Source organism: Lissotriton helveticus, chromosome 7, assembly GCF_964261635.1.
Source record: "Lissotriton helveticus chromosome 7, aLisHel1.1, whole genome shotgun sequence".
NCBI classification, from domain to species: Eukaryota; Metazoa; Chordata; class Amphibia; order Caudata; family Salamandridae; genus Lissotriton; species Lissotriton helveticus.
The window spans coordinates 51,418,578-51,430,002 of NC_136068.1; the positions used below are offsets into that span (position 1 = coordinate 51,418,578).

The following is an 11,425-nucleotide window of genomic DNA, read 5'->3' on the forward strand; positions in this document are numbered from 1 at the left end:
CTACCTTCAGAGAACAAAGGATTTTGGGGTGTGAATATTGAGACGCAGTCCCACAGACTTTAGATCACTTCTGGAACAAGAAACCTTTCTGCCAAAGAGAAGAACCAAGGAAGCGACAGGAGTTTGGACTGCCCCTCTGCCAGTGTGCTGTTTGCTGGGTTGGCCTGCAATGGTTACTTCATTGCCAAGGGTACGGAGAAGGAACTTTTAAGGACTTTCATTTATCTACAGAATATTCTCCAAGGGCTTGAACTGTGCTTGCCTCCTGTTGAAGTCTCAGGGCCAAAAGACTTCACCTCCAGCTCCCTCCTGAATTTCCTTGCTGGGAATTCTGACTCCAGTCACTTGCGTGCCGCTGGTAGCTGGAAGCGCAACGCATCGAGAAGAAGCATGTCGCCGCCGCAGCTGAAATCATCACAACGCCGGAGAAGCGAGCCTTCGTCGCATCTCCCTGGAAGCGTGTGTTCATTGAAGCTGCCTGCTGTCGCATCACCGGACAAGCGTTGCGCCATCGTGAGAGTCGCCACCCATCACTGGAGAAGCGTGTCGCAGGGCCTGTCGCGGCTCCAAAGTACAGAGTCATCGCAAGGCTGCCATGGCGTCATCGCAACGTCATCGCATCACCGCATCAAGGGCGCCATCTTCTCGCATCGCAACTGGATCATCGCATCAAGACGCCATCTTGCGCAACGCAACGGCCCCGCAAGCCAAGAATCCTTGCATCACCTGCGCCGGTAAGGCACACGACGAATCCCCTACTCTGCGCAAGCATTGAGGCAGGACGCAACCGTTCCTCAGGATCACGGAACCGATGCATCTCCTCTTTTGTGAGCCTTTTGTTCACTTTGCGTTACGCATCCAGGTACTTTGTTGAGAACTTTGCCACCTTTAACAGCAACTTGATTTAAGATACTTTAATAATCTTTTAAGTAATCTTAAGTGTAGTATTGTGTATTTTTGTCATTTGTGGTCTTGTGTTTAAGTCTATATAAAGAATACTTATTTTTATAAAACCTGTGTTGTGTCCATCTGTAGTGTTATCACTGTATTACGGTGTATATTCACAAATGCTTAACACACTGCCTCTGAGATACGCTTGTCTGCTCGTGCCAAGCTATCAAGGGGGTGAGCAGGGGTTATTAAGGAGTGTAATCCCCTTATCCTGACTAAGAAGTAAGGGTCCCTATTTGGACAAAGGTGAATACCATTGCCAACTAGAGACCCCCAGATCTAACAGCAGAGTGATTAGGTAAGTGCATGGGTACTGGCTGGGTGATTGGAGGAGTGCATAGGTAGTGCTTGGTTTATTGCATGAGTGGATGAGTAGAGCCTGGGTGATTGGAGGAGTGTAGGGACACTGCATGGTGATTTCATAAGTGCTTCGGTATTGGCGGAGTGATTGGGTAAGTACATGGTACTGGCTTGGTGATTGCAGGAGTGCATGGGTAGTGACTGGGTGATTAGAGGACTGCAATGATAGTGTATGGTGATTTTTATAAGTGCATGGGTAGTGGCAGAGTGATTGGATAAGTGCATGGCTAGTGGTTGTGGGATTAAAGGAGTGCATGGTTAGTTCATGTATAATTGAAAGAGTAAATAAGTAGTGTCCAGATGATTAGAGAACTGCATGGGTAGTTGATAGATGATTGGAACAGTACGTGGGTAATGCCTGAGTTATTGCTTGAGTGGATGACTAGTGCTTGGGTGATTGCAGGAGTACATGGGTTCTGCCTGGTTGATTTTGTAAGTGCATGGGTAATTTCTGGGCAATTACATGAGAGAAATGCAAGGATAGTGCATGTTGATTTTATAAGTAGATGGGTATTGGTAGAGTGATTGGATAAGTCCATGGGTACTGGCTGGGTGATTGGAGGAGTGCAGGGATACTGCATGGTGATTTCATAAATGCTTCGGTATTGGCGGAGTGATTGAGTAAGTACATGGTACTGGCTTGGTGATTGTAGGAGTGCATGGGTAGTGACTGGGTAACGGAGAAATGCAAGGATAGTGCATGGTGATTTTATAAGAGCATGGGCATTGGCAGAGTGATTGGATAAGTGCATGGCTAGTGGTTGGGGATTAGAAGAGTTCATTGATAGTGCCTGGATAATCGAAGGAGTAAATTAGTAGTGTCCAGATGATTAGAGAACTGCATGGGTTGTTGATAGATGATTGTAGAAGTGCATGGGTAATGCCTGAGTTATTGCATGAGCGGATGACTAGTGCCTGGGTTATTGCAGGAGTACATGGGTTGTGCCTGGTTAATTTTGTAAGTGCACAGGTATTCCTTGGGTGATTTTGTAAGTGCATGGGTAATGCCTGGGTAATATATGACACTATTGTTAAAGAATATAAAAGTGCCACCATTATAAATGCTGTCTATTTGATTGAATTGTTATGATATGAACTTTTTATTGTGTTATTAACACGCTTTTTAATCTTATGTCCTTTTTTAAATATAATAAAAATTACTATCTGTTTTTACATAATTCTCGTTGTTTAATTTTCCTTGATTTTTATTCACACATGTACTAGACTGATTTAAGTTGCCTAGGAATGTTTTCTCACTTGAATTTAATGCCTGGGTAATTACATGAGTTTATAGTTAATGCATGGATCATTGCAAGAGTGTATGGTTAGTGTCTGGGTGATAGGAGGAGTGCAGGGTTATCGCATGGTGATTTCATACGTGCTTGGGTATTGGCGGAGAGATTTGGTAAGTACATGGTACTGGATGGATGATTATAGGAGTGCATGGGGTAGTGCACAGGTGATTGGAACAGTACATGGGTAGTGCCTGAGTTATTGCATAAGTGGATGAGTAGTGCCTGGGTGAATGGAGGAGTACATGGGTAGTGCTAGAGTGATTTCTTAAGTGCATGAGTATTGCTTGGATGATTGCATGGATACATTGTTACTGCTCATGTGATTGTAAAAGTGGAGGAGAAATGTCTGGATGATTGAAGGACTGCATAGTTAATACTTGGGTGATTGCAACATTATAAAAGTAATGTGTTGGTGATCACAGAGCTGTATGGGTACTGCCACAGTGAATAAAGCTGTATATTGGTAATGCATAGGGGATTTTGTAAGTACAGAGGTTATATTTCAGAGATTGAATAAGAACATAAATGATAATTCAAACAGTAATGGTTTACATCTTCCCAATAGGCTGAATGATGTTTACGAAATCATTCGGATTGAAAATATCAAATATAAACTTGTTAATTGATGTTTACATCTTCCCAATAGGCCGAATGATGTTTTCAAAACTTTGGCACCAAAAATATCAGATATGAATTTGGTAATTCATTAGGCAACTGACATTTGAATTCCAAATGGGCATCATTAAAATGTGTCCATCCTTTATTGCACTTTAAATACACAGTATAGTGTCCAGATGTTGTAGAAGGTCCATCATGGAAACTAATAGCCACTGCTTTAAATGTTCTTCCTGAAATTGACATCTTCCATCTGCTCTACAACATTGTAGCATTAAAATGACATGTTGTCCAACTTTTTCTATACATAATGTTGACAACATTTCAGATTTGCAGTTAGTACATTCCATATGTTGATTAGCTCATTTTACTAATTTGTTAAAAGACACTGTTTTGCAATCTGGTATTGTCAAATATATGAATCGTTCAGTGTCTACTTCAGTAGTAGAAGAAAATGAACAGTCTTCACATTTATGATCCCATCTGTAAATAACTCCAAACAGATTTTCAATTTGTATTCCTTCACCTTCCAATACTGCAAGCATAAACATAAGAAATTCTTGAGCATCTTGTTGTACATTAAGCATAAATTGTGAAGAACCAGAATTTATATCTAAAAGATGCCGAATGCCAGAAGCAGTTTGGATTTTAGTTTTATCAGCTGTCAATTTTTCGAAAATATGATGCAACAAAGAACAAAATGTTTTTCCTCGATTCTCCATAATTTGATGATGAAGATTTTCTAGAAAAAACACTACGTTTACAATTACATTAGCATAGCAGTTGATACCTGAACTATTTTCTAACTGGTATCCTACAATATCATCAACAGTGTTCATTTTCATTTTCTTTGGAGCCTCAACATTTTCTTGAACTTTTTTCTTCTTTCCAACCTTACTAGAGTGTTTCTCATATGTTCATTTTGGACATACTACACGCTTTTCATATATGGGATATTCACCTAAGTTGAGAGCCTACAGTCTTCTTAACCGGTTATATTCTCTTACACAATTTGCATCTGCACTAATCATTCCTTCATCAAAATCAATCAAATACATTCCAGATAATGTTCTTACTCGAGACAATGCAATGTATGCCATGCCCCCTTTAAACACTGTGCTTCCAATGTTAGCCAAAGCACTGTCTACACTTAAACCTTGAGATTTATGAATGGTCACCGCATATGCTAAAGAAAGAGGAATCTGTTTTCCACAAACATACAAGTCTTTAACAAGCAAAAAACGAACAGCACAACGTCCAATCTGGTTTAGCTCTTCAATCTAATCAAATTTAATCATCAAAAATTCAATTCCATCTCTATTTTGATAAATAACAAAAGGAACAACTTCTCGCATTGCTCCATTTACCAAACTTTTTTCTACACCCAAATTATGCCGTAAAATTACCTAACAGTTTTCACATACATATAATTATTTTCTAAACTAGCAGTCTTGAATATAGACTTTTCCAAAGAATCCAATTTTGATTTTAATGTTTCTGAAAGAATAATAGTAATTCCTTTGTGTTCTATTTTATCAATGGCTTCCACTTTCATTATTTGTTGTTTTTCCAGCTTCAAAAGTTTTTGATTAAATGTAGAACACTCTTACTGTGTTGGCATTAGGCAAATTATAGATTTATTTTTTCTAATTGTTTTGTTTATTATTTCAGGAGCAACATTTTCATTTGGAAACAAGTTTGTAAGTAATCGACTTTGTAAAGCTTCTTTACCATGTTTTGTCAAAACACCTATTCTTATATCTCGAAGAATGCTTCCATAATGTTCATCACTTGCTTGTCGCATATTCTTAATAAATTCTTTATATTCAAAATGAGACCAAATGTTGACATTTCCAATACTTTCTGGTGTCTTCATGCATAACTGTTTTAAAAACTGGTTGCCCTTTTACAGGAGTAAGTTGTAGTAGATCGCCAAATACAATCACATGTTTTCCTCCAAATAAAACAACATAATGTTTTTAAAATCTGGTGCATTCCTAAATGTACAAAGGCAAGTATTAAGTTTGAGACCATGCTAACCTGTACAATGATCAGAAGTTTCATTTTCTTTAGTACCCTTGAAACTTAATAATAAGCTTCTCCAGATAGCTCTTGATATTCCAACTTATTTTCATGTTCAACTGGGTCAACTGGTAGCATCAGTAAATGATGTAATGTAATCCCTTTATGTTGCTTGTTATAAACCCAGTTGGAGCAGTTACAAGACAAAGTAAATGTGATTCTGTGGTTTTCTGTAGATAACTGGTCAAAACGTTAATGAAGAAACTGTCTCCTGTACCAGCTTGACCACTGAAATACATTCGAATAGGTTTAAATGATGTGCAGTTGCATTCTTTTTTTTCATGAGGTAAACCATGGTCTATCTGTTGTGTAACTTCCTGATATATTTATTTCTGTTCAATATTTAGTTGTTCTTCCAAGTTTCCCAACTCCATAATATCCTGTTGTGCTTGTTGCATTGCCATTTCTACTTGACTCATAGCTATTGCTGCTTCATTTTCTAGAATTGGTTCTTCTAGTGGATCTTGACTCAGTGGAGCAGAACTTTGACTATCTTGAAAACTGTCTCTAGCAATTTCAGCTGCAATAGTAGTTTCTTGTTCAATCTCTTCATTCAACATTTGGAGATTATTGGGAACAACTGTGCATTGAATGCTACCTTTACATGCATTGAAAGAATCTTCATAGCACTCAAAATCTCCAAGTAATTCAATTTCAGTATGCCAAGTCGTGAAGAGTTGCATAAGTGCTAAATAGAAACATTCCTTTTATCTGCAGTATCACAACTGAGTTTCCTGTGATTAATAAGATGTCCTTTGGTATGTTTTACAAAACATCCATCACATCCAATTACTGCATATTTTCTCCATTTATATTTTCTGTAACATTTCTCTTAAACCTGTCATATTGCAGTAATTCATAGAGACATATGTGTTCCAGATGTGGACTTCTTTTAGGATAGTACGTATCCAACATGTTTATTTTTACAATATCTGTACTTTCCGGTTCATTTAATGCTAAGAATTCAATTTCTTGTACAGATTTTAATATTCGATTTCGTGTTGCAGAAAGACCTAGACTTACCCAAATGATTCCGCTTGACTTTGAATATAAACTTGCAGATGTCAACTGATCCAAACATTCATAGGATCCATTCTTTCGATGGGAAAGCATCTTCAAACTGAAGCAGTACAATTTGTTACTTAGAGTCTTCTCTTCCCACATTTCTTTCGACTTTGTCTTTTCAGATTTTGTTATGTATGACATAATATAGCTAGCAACAGCAATCAAATTATCTGCAACATACTGGATATCCATATTTGCATTCCACATCGTCAAAATCACTGGATTAAAATCATTAACATACTTTGAATCTTCACTTCTTTTTATATTGTAAGTATTCTTTGGAGATTTTCAAGTTATAGTATGCCTTACTGCTGACATGAAACTGTTGACTCTTCCTTTGGAAATTACTGGACATGGGAATCCAAAATGACATTTTGTATAACATTTTCCCATTGGCCTGTATTTCAGTCAACAATATTTCCCTCATCGATGAGTTTGAAACCATAAACTTGTTGTTTTAAGGTATTTTCTTCTCCTGTTTTTGGATTACCACATGTAACATAGTCTTCATTGAAAGATAAAACAGTCTCACCAGAATCAGTTCCAAATTTAGGTGCATCCTTGATCCATAGAAGCATATGTATATGAGGAGCACCTCTAGCTTGGTACTCCTTTCTCCAAACGAAATCAATAACTTCAAGTGGTGAGTTGTTTTTATTGCAGATAAAAGACATCATAGCTTGAAAGCTTTGACTAAAATATATGCACACATTTATAGGATCCAAGGAACACAGTTCTCCAGCTGTCTTGAATTCAATGTTTTTAATATTTGAATTTGCTTCTCGTAGAAATTCAAGTAAATTGTCCCATGCGTATTCAGCACAGCTTAGCGTAACAAACCATGTAGGGGTTCCTAAGTTCCTTAACATACATTTAAGTTCTCTGAGATGAAGATACCAATATTCTTTAGTACCATGTTGACACACCATCAAATCAATTAATTGAGATTCTAAATGATTGTTTCTTTGTTGTACTTTGTCCATGAATTTCTTTGCAGAAACATGTTGAAGTTGAACTCCTGTTTTTAATATGTGATTTACTGCATATGAAAGTCCAGACAAGTCACTTTCAAACAAAAGATGAAATATATATGGAATGCATTGTCGAAATCTTGGATCTTCTGAGTACAATCTTGTTGTACGATATTCGGAAGCTGGAATCTGACGAAATGTCCTTTTTTACCCCAGTATAGATATAAACTTTGTTTCCTACGAGACTCTTTTTCTTCAGAAGTCAAAGACTTTCGTATTCCCCCGATTTTCATAGGTTCACTAGTATCTTGTGATACAACAGGTGTTTTTTCTCTGAATCTAATTGAAGGTCTAAATTCTAAATGTTTCTTGTCTCCTTTCCGATCTGATACTCTATGACCTAACCAAAGACTTAGAGCTATTAAGTCTTTGCATGTTCTCGGTTGAAGATCTATTGGGGCTATTGAATTCTTTAGTTCGTCTTGTAGACCTTGATAATATAAAGCGGCTCTTTTATCTTCAGGCCAATTCGTTTCCACTATTAAATTATTAAATTGAGTCAAACAATGGACCAAATCTTTATTTCATTGTTTTAGTTCAATGTTTCACTATCAGCTGAACCTGTAATTGTTCGTCCGGCAAACACTTTTTCAAATTCCAATTTAAAACAAGACTAATTGTAAAGCAATGGGTCATCCGATTGTACAAGAGGAACGGCCCACATAGCAGCATCCCCGCTTAAATAAGAAATCAAGGAGACAATTTTAAATTGAGCATCAGGGAAAGAGGTAGGTTTTACCATAAAGTGTAATTGTACTTGAGTTGAGAAGGATTGAAATGTATGTAGTTCCCCTGCAAATCTCTCCGGAGGTGCCAAAGGGAATGTCATTGGAACCGTTGCAGATACTGTGGATGTAGTTGAACCACCAGCAGCAGCTACATCTGGGAAACGAGACGGCGCTATTTGCGTTTGTAACTGAGTGACCTTATTAGCTAACATCGCTGTTTCTTGCCGAGCTGCAGACAATTCTTTTTGCATATTTCTCAACATGGAACACAAGTCCTCTAAGGTGGCCATCCTGAAGATACTACTCAGGAGGAACCAAATTCGTGGGTTAGTTATTCTGTCAGAACTGGTAACATATTGTTGGGCTCCTCAGTAGCCGGACCTTCAAGAAGTCCACCTTCCAGCAGCCTTAACTCAAGCTTAATTGCACTGAGTATCAAAGTGGCTCGACGAGGGGAAGGGATTTGGGATGGGTACTGTTGGGAGGGAGACCTGGAACGAGACGTTGTTTTTAATTAGTCTTTCCCCGCTATACCATGTGAACTCTGGAACTCTACTAACATAGGTTACATAACTAAAGCGTACCTGTAAAGGAAAGCAGGTTACATATGGAATAGTAGTCACTCTCATGAACTTCTCCAAAAGGAATGGAATTGCTGTTCCTAATGAACCTCAAAAATTATAATAATACCAAGTATATGAGTATGATTTGCATTTGACAATGTTAAGAATCACTGTGTTAATTCCAACTCCCGTTTTATACAGCACAATAAGTTTCTTATGCAAAAACCACAAAAGAGCATTTCAACCTGTAATGCGAAAGTCAACTATGCACATACTCAAAAAAGCGCTACAGCACTATGTGCCAATGTTCGATATTCAAAAGCTTCAGAAAGCACTTCAGCGCGATAACTCAATGTTCAAATATTCAAATGCTCAAGAAAGCACTTCAACGTGATGTGTCAATGTTCAAATATTCAAATGCTCAAGAAAGCGATTTAGCGATATGTGCCACTGTTCATATTCAAATGCTCAAGAGAGCACTTCAGCGTGATGTGTCAATGTTCAAGTATTCAAATGCTCAAGAAAGTGATTTAGCGATATGTGCCACACTGTTCATATTCAAATGCTCTAGAGAGCGCTTCAGCGTTATGTGTCGCTGTTCAAATATTCAAATGTGCGGACATACTAAAAGCATGCTTAAAAGCATCACACCTCTGGGACTGTGTAGAAACTCTCACATTACGCACTAACATGAGGACACATTTGGGAGGTGGAGAAAGTCACTTTGCTGATCTTCTACTCCAACTTGGTAATGATGGGGTACCTAACAGTAATGGTCATATTAATTTTCACAACTTAGGTACGCCGGTCTCTACCTTACAGGAACTCATACAACATGTATACCCGGACATTGAGCATATTCTTACAAAAGACTTCCGGTGGGTTTGCGAAAGGGCTATAGTTGCACCCAGAAACTCAAGTGTCAACCATATCAATGAACACATACTACTACACATACCAGGAGACACAAAAGTGTATAAATACATTGATACAGTATTAGAAACTCAAGACGCCGTGCATTATCCTCAAGAATTCCTAAACTCACTTAACCCATCTGGACTTCCACCTCATTTACTACAAATTAAAGTTGGGATTCCCATCATGTTATTATGGAACCTACATCCGCCTGATCTATGCAATGGTACACGACTACAAGTTATAATTCTTTTACCATATGTCATTAAAGCAACTATTCTCTCTGGGCCTGCCGCAGGACACTTAGCTCACATTCCACGCATACCCATGATCCCGAATGATCTACCATTTCAATTTAAACGCTTGCAGTTCCCTATTAACATTGCTTTTGCTTCTACTATTAACAAATCTCAAGGCCAAACATACAAAGTTATAGGCATTGACTTACGAGAAGACTGCTTCACTCATGGGCAGTTATATGTTGCTCTCTCTAGGTCTGGAAATGTGCAAAACCAATTTATTCTACGTCCACATTCAAATGAAACCAAAAACGTTGTGTACCGGGAAATATTGAAATACATTTTATTTCACTAATACTAACATTTCACACATTACTTTTGTTCCCCGGACAACGTCGGGCGGGCTGCTATTAAATATAAAAGGGCGCTGATTTTGGGATTTAAAACAATATTTTAAATATTAATTATAAATTAACTTAATATACTTTATTATTGATTAAACATTTGATATGATGAATTAATGTGCTGTAATATTTTATTTTCATAATTCTAGGTTCATAATAGTTATTTAGTGTTATTTTACATTAAAATATTATTTAGATTTTCGTTTTTAGCTATTAAATGTTTATATGATTCCCTCTACATTACCATAGGGAGATCACTGACACACTGATGAAGACCGCCACCTGCATGTGGAAGGTTACTAGTAGGAACAGTCTGTGCCTCCTGTTTTGTGAGGGTGGAGGCATGCAAGTCTGCATCTAGCAGTAAATTTAAACTAGGAGATGGTGACTAGCAAAAAAATGTAAAGTTACTTCTAGGTGCAGTGGTAAGTTTATACATGAGTATATCTGTACATGTAAATTTAACTTTGTAAATAAGCCCCCAAGAGTATACATATTCCAGCGAGATAGCAGAAAAATGCCATACAGCAATTGTGCTGCAAGTATTTGTGAGGTGACCCACAGTGCTCACATGCATAAACAGGTAAACGACATAAGAACTATATGAAAATCACACCTAAAGAGGATGCAAACATATGGTTGTAATATCTTACAATAGTTAGAAATGAGGGTGGGATTAGGTTTCTCATTTTTCCCCATAGGTCTATCAGATGAGTACAGTTCTAAACTATAGTAATTGACGTTTTAACCACTCATTGGCAATTTGAGGGTATTCATCAGGACAAGGGATATGTCAGTTTGCATTAGCAATTTCATCCGTTCTTCAGGAGGCTATAGGCATCAGTCAGACTTGAATTTCAAAAGAAACATCATAAGAGTGAAACATAAAACACTCCTGGAAAAGAGAGGAAGTAATATCTGTTGCAGAGTCTTTGCATTTGAAATAATGAGCACAGGACACTGACCCTATCCATTATTGTAACAAAATCTGGTCCTCATTTGCTCCATAATTACAGCGGCCCTCAATAAAGGCCAGGGCAGTCCGAGGTAGCCTTCTGAAATTGGTCCCTTCTCGTCTTCAGCAGGAGCTATCAGAGAAGCTTAACTCTAAAGAGCGTCAGGAAAGAAGACGTCGCCATCATGGGTTGCAGACTCCCTGCCACAGCCTTCGAAACAC

The 11,425-nt window shown here is 37.9% G+C and overlaps 1 long non-coding RNA gene across 1 annotated transcript in view; it reads left to right on the plus strand.

Moving 5' to 3' along the window:
• Nucleotides 1–11,413, plus strand: part of LOC144766599 (uncharacterized) — a 129,052-nt gene extending 117,639 nt beyond the window's left edge. Inside the window, exons 2-3 of the long non-coding RNA XR_013597856.1 lie at nt 4,893–4,921; nt 11,331–11,413. This is a non-coding gene — a long non-coding RNA (uncharacterized LOC144766599). The remainder of the gene's footprint in view (nt 1–4,892; nt 4,922–11,330) is intronic.
• Nucleotides 11,414–11,425: the final 12 nt, after the last annotated feature.